The 15,345-nt window shown below is 39.7% G+C and overlaps 1 long non-coding RNA gene and 1 pseudogene across 2 annotated transcripts; both read right to left on the bottom strand.

The window, feature by feature from the left end:
- Positions 1-715: 715 nt before the first annotated feature.
- LOC148160410 (uncharacterized) lies at positions 716-1,650 on the bottom strand. Of its 2 annotated transcripts, XR_015764841.1 has the most exons (4): positions 1,532-1,650; positions 1,397-1,460; positions 1,260-1,326; positions 716-1,192 (listed from the first exon to the last, which is right to left on the bottom strand). It is a non-coding gene; the product is annotated as an uncharacterized LOC148160410 (long non-coding RNA). The 2 variants fall into 2 exon arrangements; XR_015764840.1 differs by having other exon boundaries at positions 1,260-1,650.
- A 6,907-nt stretch (positions 1,651-8,557) lies between these two features.
- LOC148160409 (uncharacterized) lies at positions 8,558-12,892 on the bottom strand (annotated as a pseudogene).
- Between the last annotated feature and the right edge of the window lie 2,453 nt (positions 12,893-15,345).

The following is a 15,345-nucleotide window of genomic DNA, read 5'->3' as shown; positions in this document are numbered from 1 at the left end:
ATAAGTCATTAAATTGTTTAAAATATGACATAATGTGATAACGAGATGGATATACATGCGTTGTCGTGGTTTCAAAGTGTGTTTAAAGCAGGTCTGGCTGCAGCTGGATGCCATACACCTGTTAATAACTGTTAATAACCAAGTGTATGATGATCTATGTCATGATCCTATGTTGCTGATTAAATAAAATCATATGGTAATGACAGCGTATGCAAATCTGAGCTAAGCGTACGACTATCTGACAACGTATGCTGATCTGACAGAACACCGTGAGCAATATGGGCAAATGCCCAGGGCGTTATGTTTTTAGGGATGGCACGAGACCATCACACATTTTAGCACAGAAATGGAATATTTAATATTGGTAAAATGTATTAAGTATTTAATATCTAGGTGTTTTTATGGTAATATGGATCTTTCAGATTATTTTGAGAAGCAATTTCGATCATATTTTACATTTTATTGTGTCATGTAGCGCGGGCCGCTGGTCTTGGTCTTGACTCGGTCTCGACTCCCCTCGGTCTTGGTCTTGACTTGGTCTCGGACCCCAAAAGTCTTGGTCTTGTGTGGCAACCTGGGGGGTGGATTTTCTTAATATGAACCCAAATATAAAATATTAAAGGTTACGATGACCAACAACGCCACCTGGAATAAATCCAGGAAAATATGATAAGTAAGGACACAGGTAAGTTCTACTGGAAATGAGGAGACAAGATTCAGAAAGTTCTACAAAATTTATTAAACTTCAATATATCTTTAATTTCTAATAATCTGAAATTGAATGGTTAAAACAGTGAATGCATTTGACAAGATAATAAAATGTCTAAATGTCAAAGGAAACTGAGGCTTACCGATGGGGGAAGTAGTGAGGGAAGGGGCAACATCCAGTGCAGAAAAAGGGGACCACCCTGGACACTACAAAAACACAGCAAACAAAGAAAGAAAAAGGTGCTCCAACAAAACACACAAGACAAGACACCGCCACCAGGGGTCACCACCGCCACCACAGAAGCCTCAGTCCCTAAAAGACAGACAAGAAAATGAAACAATACAAGTAAAACAGAGATACAAAAGCCCTACAATGTTGCACTTTATCTCCAAGGAAAGTGCAGATTAGTATTTTAAAACAATTTATAAGTAGGCAAAACAGCAGCGAGTGTCACTCCAGGTGCAATGCTGATGAGTCAGAAGGCTAAGAAGAATAGAGCAAATTATTAATACAACTGCTAACAAAAACATAACTTGCAGCAGCTGCTTACCTGTGAACTGATAAATGACTGCACTGCCAAATAATCAGATCCCCAATTCCACCTAGATGTAGTGCAACTGTAAGAAAACGCTATGTGAAGGTTTTGTTTACATGGATAGACGCTACTTAGCCACGCTAAGCCCTTACCTTACTGTCAGCAAATGAATAAACGGACAGATCGGTCCAAATATTGGAGGTGCAGCAAAGGAGGCTAAGCAGATAAACCAATTAGTATTACTAGCAATTATTAAAGCCAACAAACAATAAAACAGCCACGCTTACCCAGAACAGTGCAAACAAAGGAAGCAGATTTGGTTGACGTCACGACGCAAGCAGCCTCATGACAGGTGAAGGCTTGCTTATATGCAGCAGCTGAAATTGGCCTTAAAGTGGCAGCGCATCATTTATGCTGCTACACTTGTCTCGGTCTCGGGTTAGGTGGTCTTGAACACAACACTGGGTCTCAGCTTTATCCTCCGTTGTCTCTGCAGCTGGAAGGACTCAGTAGTTTTTCCTTCCAGAAGAGTTGAATCCTGAATCGTCTCCTGCTATGAAGTCGCTGCACAGCCAGTTAAAATGCTGCTTCTGATGGTGTCCAGGATGAGTCGGACCTGTTTGATTGGGCCCAGAGGAGGAGCAGAGCGGCCGATGCTGCAGCACCTGGTGTCTGATCGGCTGTGGGAGATCGCTCCATCGTTTGCTCTCACTTTCTCTGCCGTTGGTTGGATTCAGCAGATGGTTGAAGAGAGTTTCCAGCATCAGTTCTGCTCTCATTGCTGCTGGATGGATTTATTTCCTGAACCCTGTGATGGTACCAGGTGAGGCTGAAGGCGTTTGGTCCCATTGGACCCTCTGGTTCCCAGCAGGTTCCTTCTTCTGGTTTTCTGACTCCACAGTGACGACGGTAAACTCGGTCCTGTGGCGACTCAGTTGCTCAGCAGCTGAACATCATCATTTTGAATCATTCATGTTTAAAAGTCAAAGAGCTGAGCTCCGATTGGATCAGAACCGCTCTTCATTCAGAACCAGGCTGTGGAAAGATGGCGACAGCAGAAATACTTTGTTGCTGCTGATCTGAACTCCAGACTGACTTTGTGTTTAAAAGCTCAGCAGCTTTTATCCACATGTTTTATTCTGCTTTTAGAGAATCTTTCCTTTTTCTCTCTCCTGCTGGTTCGGGTCACTAATGCCTTGTTTCCACTGAGCGCTGCGGCGCATCTCGACCCGGTTCACTCTTTAGTCTGGTTCCATTCTAAAAACGTCCTAATCAAAGGTTAGTAGCTTTCCTTGTCATTTTTACTGAGTATTTTAGTTGAATGTTAACAGCTTTGTTAAAAAGTTTGAAGTATTTTTCTCTCCATGTGGATCAATAATACCAAGCCTCACAGCTGATATTCATAAACAGTAAGAGAGGCTGAGAGCTGATTGGATATTGATTCCTGATAATCAGCTGGAGCCCAGACTTGATGATCAAAATGATCAACTTTTATCATAATTGCCCTTCAGGCTCTTATTGATAGTTATTGATTACCAAACTAAACCTGTTGCTGCCAACAGTTTGAACCAGAAGAGCCTTTAGAGAGTCGTAAAGATTTATGGTTCAATATCTTTTCTGACTGTAGTGAACTGTTCTGATGGATCCGAGTCGTCCAATCAGGACGGACCTTGTTTCCCTCCTTCAGCTACAGATTCACCATCAGAACCAGCTGCTTCAGTCTCTCACACCATCAGCTGCACTTTGTAACCTGTGGAGCTGTTTGGATGTTGAGAGTTTGGTTTGTTCCTGTTTTTACTGCCTGCTGTAAAATGAATTGCCACCAGGATAATAAAGAGGAATCGACCTTTGACCCTTGCAGTAGGGTTGGCGGCATGAAGGTTAATGTTCAAAGAAGTGGAAGCAGTCAGAAAACGATCCGTCTAGAAATGGAGCCGAATGTTTTCCAGACTAGAAACAAAAACAGAAATATTAAAGCTGAACTAAAGCGATCAGATCTCCTCCCAGGATTTCTGCTGATTACTTCCTGTTTTACTGAACTACAGCGGCGTAGGAAGCGGGGGGGACGGGGGGGACATGTCCCCCCCAATATTGAAGCCAGGTGGATATGTCCCCCCCAAAAAATTGTACCGCAAAATATTGGATTTTGACATTTTTTTAACTAGCGTGCTTTTATTTTGAAGGCGCAGCATCGCGTTACGTCACGGTACTCCCCCTCCCCTCTCTGAACTGCTGAGTGAGCACTCAGAAGGGAGGGAAACAGCGACACAGAAGTCAGAAACTTGCGAATGAGGTAAAATGGTCTGTCGGGAATGCTGCTATGAATATTGCTTATTTATAACGTCTTGTTGTCAGTTCACTTTCATATATAGGAACTGAATCTTTTTGGTTTAATCATCTTAGTCTTGGGATGATCACTCATCCAATATTTAACTGCTAACTTTCTCTAGACGTTTGCTACGCTAGCCAAAATGTCTTTTTTTTATATATATATATCTCATTTCAGTACAATGCCACCACCAACTAAAAGGCTGAAACAGCAGCAGGACTTGCTCAGCTTTTTTAAAAAGAGTAACGTCAGTGTGAGTAACAGTCACACAACAATTGAAATTAGCCCGGTCTGGGCGTGCGTTTTACGAGGATTTTTTATTTTTTGCGTGGTTTTGCTTCGCCGAAATGGACAGATATTATACCTGCCGCGCTCCTGATCGTTAGTTAAAACCACAGGGAGAGTTAATTTTAATTCTTAGCAGCGGCTAACCAACAAATTAACTTCTGCACCTTTATTTCCTCAAATAAACTGCTGGCTCCTCTTTTTAGACTATAAATAGATTAACACAACATTGACAACTCTGTAGTTTTCTCTGTTCTGTACTGCAAACTGGAATTAAAGGCGCCATTTCTACCAAAGGTCTGGACAGACTGGCGACCTGTCTAGGGTGTACCCCACACCAGAACCTCCAGACCCCACTAAGGGACAAGGGTGTACAGAAAATGGAAGGATAGATGGATTTCTACCAAAGGTTTAGAATGCGTTTTTGAACCAGATGCTTCAAAGCACCCTGTCCATAATTCTTCAACACACTGTCAGCTCCCTGTCAGAAAGACTTTAGTTCAGAGTCCATAAGATAATACTCTGAAAGGATTTTAATGGATTTATTTTATTTGCCTCTGCGATTAACTCTGCGCGTAAAGTCTGTAATGTGACAAATAAAATGTTTTGTTTGATTTAAAATTGGCCATGTTAGGCTCAAGAGCTGTACCTCATTTCTGAAACCATCTCATATGTTTAGGAGCAACAATGCAGGGACAGCACAAAGGAGACAGGAAAAGGAGAGGATAGTGCAACTGGGCTAGAGGCAGGAAGTCAGAGTGAGGGAGAGACAGGAGTGGATCAACAGGTAAGATAGAGTAACTCATACGAGTAGATACTTCATGAGAGTCCACAAAAAAAGTTGAAAATTTTAATCTTTTGCTTGTAGTAAGTGTAGTTCAGGGGCATTGAGTGACATTGTAACTTTTCCTTCTAGGGAGTTCAGACTAGGGACACACAGCTGAGAGACTCTGAAGTCAGTGGACAGAGAACAGAGCCAAATCAGCCACATCCAAAATTCATAGACCCTCAAGCTCTAGCCAACAGAACTTTACATTTCCAAGGAAAGTGGTACAAGGAATTTCCCTGGCTACATTATGATGCAGTGAAAAATGGCATTTTGTGTTTTTATTGCATGGCAATTTACCAGGACAAACTCACACCATTTGGTGCAAAATCCGAACCCGCCTTTATCACTTCTGGATTTAAAAATTGGAAAAAAGCATGCGAAAAATTTAAAGCACATGAAAATAGTCACACACATCGTCATGCTGTTTCTGTGACTGCACAAGAAAGTCATCCTATAAATGCCCAATTATCCAGTGCTTTGGCAACTCAGCAAGGTGACAATAGGCACTGTCTGGAGAAAATTGTGAGCTCCATAAAATATTTGGTACGGCAGGGACAAGCTTTGAGAGGGCATGACGATGATGACAGCAATTTGTATCAACTGTTAAAAAATCTGGCAGAAGATGATGCCCTTTTGGCTAAGTGGTTGCTGAGGTCTCAGAAAGAATACCTAAGTCCACAGATACAGAATGAAATCTTGTGTTCTATGAGCAATAGTATTGTCAGTGAAATAGCAGATACAATCAGAAACCTACCAATTTTTGAGTTTGCAATTATTATGGATGGAACACAGGACATTTCTGGGAAAGAACAAGAAAGCATTTGTCTGCGATACATTGACAGTGACATGAAGCCCCATGAAGAGTTTATTGGCTTGTACTCAGTTTCTGAAACAACAGGAAAAAGCCTTGCTGCTGTTGTTAAAGATGTGCTGCTCAGATTAAACTTACCAATGCATGGTTTACGAGGTCAAACTTATGATGGAGCAGCCAATATGTCTGGGAAGCATGCAGGTGCACAGGCACTGATAAAGCAAGAGCAGCCACTAGCACTTTTTGTTCATTGTGGAGCACACTGCACTAATTTAATTGCACAGAAAGCTTGCTTAGCCTCAGTTCTGAACAGAGACTCATTGGATTGGGTGAACCAGCTTGGAGTTCTTTTCTCTCAGTCAGGGAAGTTTAAGGCAATCCATGCAGCAACAGCACATACAGAGAATCCATCGTGCACTGCAATAAAACCCCTCTGCCCCACAAGATGGGCAGTACGGAGCAAAGCAATCAGAGATGTTTTGTCACAGTATGGGTCAGTGCTGGCTAGCTTGCAGGAGATGGCTTCTGGTGCCTCAAACACAGCATCCACTGCTAATGGACTGCTGGGGCAGTTTAGGAAAGGTAAAACAGTTTTGGGTCTCATCCTTGCCTCACCTGTGATTGATGAGCTTGAATGCCTGAGCATCTCTTTCCAGAAGAGAACTCAAACCATTGCTGGAATGAGGACTGCTGTGAAAGTTGTTCAGACTTCACTTAAGGCTAAAAGAAATCAAGAAAGTTTCAACACTCTGTTTGAAAAGGCGATGGCTGAGGTTCAGTCTTTGGGTGTTAAACCCATCACAGTTACACAGAGAAGGCCACCCCCAAAACGCTTCACTGAAGGAGCTAAGACACATCAACCTGAATGTGCCAATGACCACTACAGAGGTGAATTCTTTAAAGTATTGGATGTTGTAGATGCACAGCTCACTGGGCTATTTAACCAGGATGACTTGCTGACTTTGCAAAAGTTGGAAGAGACACTTCTCAGTGGAACGATTGATGCTGCAGTCATTGGGAAATACCCAGAGTTGAATAGAGAGTTACTTTCAGTGCAACTTCCTATGTTTAGACTGAACTACTCATTTAGCAACAGCGCAGAAGCTGCAGGGATCATTGGTGGACTGCCTGGAGAGGTCCGTAGACTTTTTGGGCAAGTGGAAACTCTGGTTAGGTTGCTTTTGGTGGTCTCTGTTTCATCCTCTGAGGCAGAGAGAAGTTTCAGTGCGCTTCGTAGACTCAAAACGTGGCTCCGGTCTACAATGACTCAAAACAGGCTTAATCATGTTGCTGTCTGTCATGTACATAAAGATAAACTTGATTTACTGGACAAGAAGTCAGTTTGCAAGCAATTTGTGGCTGCAAATGAAAGGCGGAAAAAACATTTTGGCTCTTTTGCCTAAGCCAGTGTTTGCCATCCTTTTATGTTTCCGGCACATTTTTGGCGAATTATAAATGCATGGCTGTAAAGTGCAATTGTTCAGAAGCACAGGGGTGTTGATCTCTACCTAGGGTTATGTGGCCTATAATCTCTGTGCTAACTGCTTTTCCAACAGTTGAAGCACACTGTAGTCAGTGAGTTAAAAAGCTTGTCTATTAAATGTGTATTTATTGTTGGTAAATATTTCTTCATTTTTGATTTGGTTTAATTAGTCATACAGTTCGACAAACTGAATAAGCATATTTTGATTGATTTTCTTTTCTTCTTTTACTTAATGTTAAAAGTGTGAATAATTTGTTCACTACATTGTCTGTGAGGGCTCTTTCATCTCAGAATTTTGTTTAATCAAAGAAATGGTTCTATGGTCAGTCAACCTATATAAATTCATTTTTGACCATTATTGCAAGTTTGACAAAATAAAACATATCAAACTTTGCACTTGTGTGGCCTACTGAATTGTTTTTAATCCAACTGAAATATTTGATTTTCTAGTGTGTATGCGGACACTAAATATGCCAAGGGCTGAAGCCCTTGAAAGACATCTCCCTTTGCTTAATAAAAGACTCCAGTCATTTTGTTTGGTGATATGCTCACATCTTATGAACAAATGCATTATGTAAATTTTAAATGCATTATTTTTGCAAGACACAATTTATAAAGGAATAAAGTAAAAGATTAAATAGCCTTTTTTTTAAGTAGCGTACTTAAGATATATTTCTGTTGAATATTTACGAATCTCAGATTTCCGACATGTGTCCCCCCCAATTGTAAACTTATTCCTACGCCCCTGCTGAACTACTTCCTGTATTGATAAGTTGACAGGAAATGAACTAAATATTAGGAAAAAACCCTGAAAAAGTTTAAGCTTAGAGTTTTCCACCTCAGCTCAATGTTGATTCAAAGGCAAGAAAACATTAAAGGTGTTTAAAGTCACCTGGGCAGGGGGCGGAGCCTCAGGTGGAGTCAGGGATCAGATCAGGAGACATGGGGTCAAAGTTCATGTAGCAGCAGAGCAGAGTCTGGATCAGGGTGAGTGTTCACTTCTTCTTGTTTTCCTCCCTCTGGGTTTTCTCTCTGTGGAGGAACCAGAACCAGAACTCAGCCCGGTTCTCCTTCAGCTCTTCACATCTTCACAGGAAACAGACGAAGCTTTGATTTTCTGACATTTGGACTCAAACTAACAGAGAAGCAGGAAGTTCAAACCTTTGTTCTCTCAGTGGGAATCTTGGACCGACCCGTTTATCCTGGTTCTTTAGAGTCAAAGTCTCTTTAATCGTCTCTCTGGGAGAAATTGGACTTTAGTTTGGTTCTGCTGCTTGTGTTGTTCTCTTCCATATCATCACCAAAATAATCAATACTTTCATAGATTGATATGTAAATAGATTAAAACCAAACAGCTGCTCCGACCTCTAAATCAGGTCACTTATTTTTTCCATGGAGCCGCATAAGAAACAGTAAACATAGTGGAGGGCCGGGCCGATTTATGTTTTCGCATCCACCTGAATAATGTGTAGTTGCGCCACTGGTGACTCTTTACAAGGTTCGGATCCGTCCCGTCCTTCCAAACAGCGCTTGATGCCCAGAGGAGAAAACCTCCTGCTGCTCCTTCCCTCCTGCCTCACCTGGAGATCCAGGCCGCCGCTGCTGGGACCTCCGTCCGTGGAGCGTCGGCTCCTTCGTCCATGGAGGGTCAGGCGATTCTTCTTAGTGGCTGTGTCCTTGGCGCCACCTGCAGCTCTGATTGTTTCCCTTCTTGCTGCCGCCATTCGGATCACAGCCACGGGGGGCATCTGCCTGCTCCTGCTTACCAGCAAGTTTCTGGAGGTCCATATGGAGTCTTTGATGGTGGCTAGGGATGAGCCACATCTCTGCGAAGTCCTTCTTCACCATTTTCCGGTGGCTCACCCCGTACAGCACTAGCTGTGTGTCGAGGACCTCCCTTGCTGGCAAGTATGGGAATTGCAATAAGCCCTGTGGCCTTTGCCCACAGGTCCCTGGCAGCGCTGCTCTCCCACAGCAGGTGTCTCACCGACTCCGGCGCCACAACCGGGTCGGGGGCAGATGGACGTCGCTGACATGCCGCGGGAGTCCATAACGGCTCTGACCAGGAGGATCTCAGGAGCCACCATCCAGGACAGGTCCTGGAGTCTGTTCGGAAGGACGGGACGGCTCACGTTGCGCCAAACCGTGGCGGCGTCTCCGAACAGGAGGCCGCGCACTGGAGTCACTGGTTCCCGGTCCTGCACAACAGAAATAATAAAACGATTTTTTTGAAATTTGAAATTTATTCGAACATGATACAAATAAAAAAATAAAATAGTGCACAATAACAAGAAGTGAATAAAAAAAAGAAAATACAGATATCTGTTTCCCTTAACATATCATGCTCAAAATGGGGTAGGAAGAAGAAAAAAAAACCCTAAACACTTGAAAACTTACAGTACTACTGTTATTTAAAAGAAAATCAAAGTCAAGTGAAAATCAAAGTGGCAGTCAGCAATTACTGATATTTACCTATACATTATCCCTTTTTATACTGGTTAGTCTTTCCAAACCCTTACACCAAGTTGTTATCTTCAATACACACATTATTGCTTTCTCTCACTCATGTCTATCTCTATTGAAAATGACCTCCTTATATTTTCTTTTGAATTGTATTAAACTATTGCTTTGTTTTAAATCTTCATCTAATTTGTTCCATAACTTTACACCTTTAATTGAGATACAGAAACTTTTTCTTGTTGTTCGCAGCTTGCGGATCTTTAAGTTTGAGTGACCCCTTAAATTATCCCCCCCTTCTCTTTCAGAAAACATACTCTGTATGTGCTCAGGTAGCAACTTTTTAGATACTTTGAACATAAATTGAGCCATTTTAAATTCTACAAGCTCGTCAAATTTGAGAATTCTGGATTTTATGAAGAGTGGGTTTGTATGCTCATAATAACCAACATTATGGATGATTCTAATGGCTCGTTTCTGTAGGACGGTTACCGGATGTAAAGAGCTCTTGTAATTGACTCCCCACACTTCACAGCAATATGATAGATATGGTAAAATCAGAGAGTTATATAGAATATGAAGTGATTCAGCATTCAATACATGTCTAGCTCTAGCCAATATAGATATGCTTCTACTGAGTTTACCCTGTAAATGTTTAATATGAGGTTTCCAACTAATTTTGTCATCTATTATTACGCCGAGGAACTTATTAGCAAAAACCCTTTCTAGAGTTACGTCCTCTATTTGAACTTGGATTTCAGTATTTTTGTAACAGTTCCCAAAAACCATGATTTTCGTCTTGTCCAAATTTAATGATAATTTATTATGGTCAAACCATATCTTTAACTTACTAATCTCTGAGGTGACTATTGAGAGAAGATGTTCTAAATTGTCACCAGAGGCTAGAATATTTGTGTCATCAGCGAATAAGATAAATTTTAATACATTGGACACTTTACTGATATCATTTATGTAAAGATTAAATAAAACTGGTCCCAATACTGATCCTTGTGGTATTCCATAGACAGTCTCCTGCCAGTCAGATTCCACATCTCCCAATTTCACAAATTGTTTTCGGCTCTTTAAATAACTCCTCATCCAGTCAGAAACTACTCCCCTAATTCCATAGCGTTCTAATTTTTTAAGTAGGATTTCATTATTTATTGTATCAAAAGCTTTCTTTAGATTTATAAATATCCCTACTGCCAGTTTCTTACTATCTGTTGCATTGGTTATTTCTTCTATTAAGTCAGTTACGGCCAGCGATGTTGACCGGTTTGCTCTAAATCCATATTGACTGCTGCTAAGTAACGAATGTTTTTATATGAATTGTTCCACTCTTTTCTTAAAGAGTTTTTCCAGGATTTTAGAAAATTGTGGGAGAAGAGAGACAGGCCTGTAGTTAGTGAAGAGGTGATTATTGCCAGTTTTATACATTGGTTTGACCTTAGCTATTTTCATTTTGTTGGGAAATGATCCTGTTTGAAATGATAAATTGCAGATATAAGTTAATGGTTTAGAGATTCCTTTAATTACTATTTTAATAGTTTTCATGTCCAGATCATCACAGTCAGTGGATGTTTTATTTTTACATTTATTCACAATGTTTATGATTTCTTCTTCTAAAACTGGGTTGAGATAGAAGGAGCTGGGATTATTCTCAATTTGATATTGCTGAGTTGCAGTATTTATAGTCGTTATTTTTCCTGCTAATTGAGGTCCTATATTAACAAAAAACTATTGAATTTATTGACTACACTTTTCAAATCAGTAATATTCCGTTCATTATCTATAAAATAGTGTGGATAGTTATTATTGTTAGAAAATTTTCTAATAACTCTATTTAAAATCTTCCATGTTTCCTTAATGTTTTTTTATTAGTATCCAGTAATTTGTGATAATAGTCCTTTTTACATGTTTTTATAATATTAGTTAACTTATTTTTATATTTCTTATATTTATTTTCTAATTCAAACGTTCTATATTTTAGAAATTCTCTATAAAGTTTGTTTTTCTTTTTACATGCCTTTTGTATTCCTTTTGTGATCCACTGTTCATTTTTTTGATTGCTTTTCCTCTTATATTGTTTGATTGGGCAATGCTTGTTATACAGTGTTTTAAATGTTTTTAAAAATTCTTCATATGCTAAATTCACATCATTCATTCCATATATTAATCTCCAATCGTATGCTAACAACTCAGCTTCTAGAGCTTTTAATGTCTCTTCAGACGTAACCCGTCTGTAATGCGTCTCTATTTTTTGATCGTCTGTTTTGCACTTACAGTCGTAGACTATGAACACTGGTAAGTGATCAGTTATATCATTAATTAATATTCCACTAATTAAATTATTTTCCAGCACATTTGTGAAAATATTATCAATTAAGGTAGCGCAGTGCGATGTAAAGCGACTGGGTCTGGTAATTTTAGGATACAGACTTAGACTGAGCATGGTGTTAATAAATTCTTCAGTCATTCTATGTTTATTTGGATTAAGAAGGTCAATGTTGAAATCCCCACAAAAAAAATATTATTTTTTGATTAATTGTTATAAATTTTTCTTCTATCCAGTTGTTGAGTACTTCAATGTTTGATCCAGGGGCTCTATAAATGCAACTCACTAAAACATTTTTCTTTTTTTCCACGAATATTTCTATAGTCACACATTCAAACATGTTGTCCATCACAGTTGACATTGTTTCGATCAACTTATAATTAATCTTCTTGTCAACATATAAAGCTACCCCCCCCCTCCATTTTTTCTCTGTTCTTACAAACCATTTCATAACCATTGATTTCAAAGTCTATGCCCTTATCACTATTGAGCCAAGTTTCTGATAAGGCAATAACATTGAAGGTCTGTGAAAGTTGTTGGATGTATTGTTTGATGCTGTCAAAGTTTGCATAAAGGCTTCTACTATTAAAGTGAATTATTGACAGCTTTTGTTCCGTTTTAATCCTATTGTTGAACTGATCATCGCTGTAATAGTGACAACTATCATTGATGACATTATAGAAATTGTTATCAGGATCAATGTCAGTTTCAATATCTTGCTGATGATAGTTTCTTTGTTGGAATACAGTTAGCTCTATATCCTCATAGGCCGCGATCTGTTGCATGTTTCTCTTTCAGTAGTGACCGTCATCTATATCTGGCTGTCTATCATACATTATTGGATAATTTAGGGGTACTAGTACGTGGATGGGTGATCAACTTATCATAACGTAGGTAAGCAATGTCTCCTCTTTGACGTGCTGCTTTTAAGTCCGGCATTAGTTCCGCCCTCCTTTTCCTTACCGCATCCGTGAAGTCTTCGTTGATGAAAATCTTAGATCCTTTAAGTGCCTTGGTGCGCTGCAGAATAGTTGATCTGTCCTTGTATCGTAGAAATTTCACAACAATGGGCCTGGGTCTGTCTCCTCTCGGTTTACCGGTGCGGTGAGCTCTCTCCATCTCGATCTTATGTTGAAAGTTTAGCTTTTCATTTAAAATAATTTTCATTTTCTCCTCAGTCTCAGTCCAAGTCTCATTTGGTGATTCAGTAATTCCATCAAAAACCAGATTGTTTCTTCTTGATTGCCCCTCGAGGTACTCCATTTTATCAGTGATAGTCATCATGCCCTCACATACTTTAAATATGTCTGACTGCAACGTGTCACTTCGGTCCTTGTACTTAACACTTTCTACTTTAATATCGTCAACGTCTTTCTGTGTAAATTGCAGACTGGTTTTAATGTCCTGTAGTTCTCGTGTCATTGCGTCCATTCTGGTGTTAGTAGTGTCCACAATGATTTTAACAAAACCTTTAAAATTGTCCTGTTGTTGTTGGAGTAACTCCATATACATTTCCTTTTGCTGGCTCAGCAACTCTTTGACTTGCGTGAGTGATACGTAGTCCTCATCTTGTCTCCCGTCGGTCTTGGATCCTTTTGGAGGGATTATTTCGCTTGTTTTTGCCGGTCGCTTCCTTAAGGCTCCTACGGTGGCCGACAGGTGCAAATGCGCAGCAAAAGAGAAAACATGCAAACAAAAGAAAAGACACCCCCCCGAATCAAATGCAGCAAACAAAAAAGAAAACACCCCCGAATTAGAAAACACCCCCGAATTAGAAAACACCCCCGAATTAAATGCAGCAAACAAAAAAGAAAACACCCCCGAATTAGAAAACACCCCCGAATTAGAAAACACCCCCGAATTAAATGCAGCAAACAAAAAAGAAAACACCCCCGAATTAGAAAACACCCCCGAATTAGAAAACACCCCCGAATTAGAAAACACCCCCGAATTAAATGCAGCAAACAAAAAAGAAAACACCCCCGAATTAGAAAACACCCCCGAATTAGAAAACACCCCCGAATTAAATGCAGCAAACAAAAAAGAAAACACCCCCGAATTAGAAAACACCCCCGAATTAGAAAACACCCCCGAATTAGAAAACACCCCCGAATTAAATGCAGCAAACAAAAAAGAAAACACCCCCGAATTAGAAAACACCCCCGAATTAGAAAACACCCCCGAATGAAATGCAGCAAACAAAAAGTGTTGAAAACGGAAGTGCTCCAGACCACTATGCGGAGTCTAACAAAAAATAGCTGTGTCCGAATTCAGGCTCTGCAAGGGCCCTGAGAAACTGATCCTTCGAAGCATAGACATAATAAAAGAGTACACCCTCCCCCCCACGATTGGCTGCTCCGGCGCAAATACACTTTGCTTTGCTCAACCAAAACAGCAGAAGATGCCTTCAGCACTGCGGAATATTGTTGATCGGATCGACGGACTACTGACGTGAGGGCTCGACAGACTTTTCGCAAGTAAGATGGACATATTACTGTGTATTTTTGTGATTAGAATATTACTATACTGTATTTATGTCCACTGGCGAAATACCAGCTAATGCTAGCTATAGTGCTTGGTGTTCAGCCCCCGCTCTGACAGCTAACCGAGATTCCGTAAATCTTAAAATGTTTAAGTCATTCTCCAACAATTAGATTATCTGATACAAGAGCCTACTATAGAAATGAAACAATATTATAAAAATCATAACATTCACCAGCAAAGTTTACACAGATGACAATGGCTATTATTTAATTATTTAACTCAGTCAACGTAAGATAACTCGAAAATGTCCCGTTTTTGTTTTGAAGGTTTCCTACGACGTGAGGAAGAAGGGAGAGACAGATTCACTGCACAGCACGGATGAATCTCGTATCGGATTTTGGACCCAATCTCAGCTGCTGAATCACTCTTAAACCAGAACTCGTAGGCTGGAAAACATTATATATATATATATATATATATATATATATATATATATATATATATATATATATATATATATATATATATATATATATATATATATATATATATATATATATATATGTGTGTGTGTGTGTGTGCGTGCATAATCATGCATAGCCTAATGTATATTATTCAGTATTAATGATTATTTATTTATGTTTGTATACTTATATAAGTATGTATTGATAACACGAGAGCGGTCCATTAGGCGTCTGTCCTTTTATTATGTCTATGTGAGAAACGGCCCGATCTACAGAAGACGGATCCTTCGAAGGCCACGAATATGGACGACCAGAAGAGAGAAGCTGTAGCCTCCGGCTAGCTGCCTAGCCTCCATCTCGGCGTTATGTTGCTTAGCAACAGTGACAACGTGAAGCACAGAGCAGCGAAGGAAAAAAAACGGACTCAGTTGTTTTTTACTCTTTATTTCTGTATTATTCTTCACCTTTTGTAATAAAAGTTGTTCCATAGTAAAAAGAAAATCTGTCTGATTCTAAAATGTTTAATGTATACAAGGGATATTATTCATTTTCAAATACTCTCCAGATCTCAGGTAGTAAGACATTACAGTTAAATAAACTATGTTTGAAGGCTTAACTTTAATC

Source organism: Poecilia mexicana, unplaced genomic scaffold, assembly GCF_051168715.1.
Source record: "Poecilia mexicana isolate PSO_F unplaced genomic scaffold, ASM5116871v1 scaffold_2, whole genome shotgun sequence".
Classification (NCBI taxonomy): Eukaryota; Metazoa; Chordata; class Actinopteri; order Cyprinodontiformes; family Poeciliidae; genus Poecilia; species Poecilia mexicana.
The sequence above is the reverse complement of the archived record's forward strand: the minus strand, read 5'-3'. Positions and strand labels throughout refer to the sequence as shown.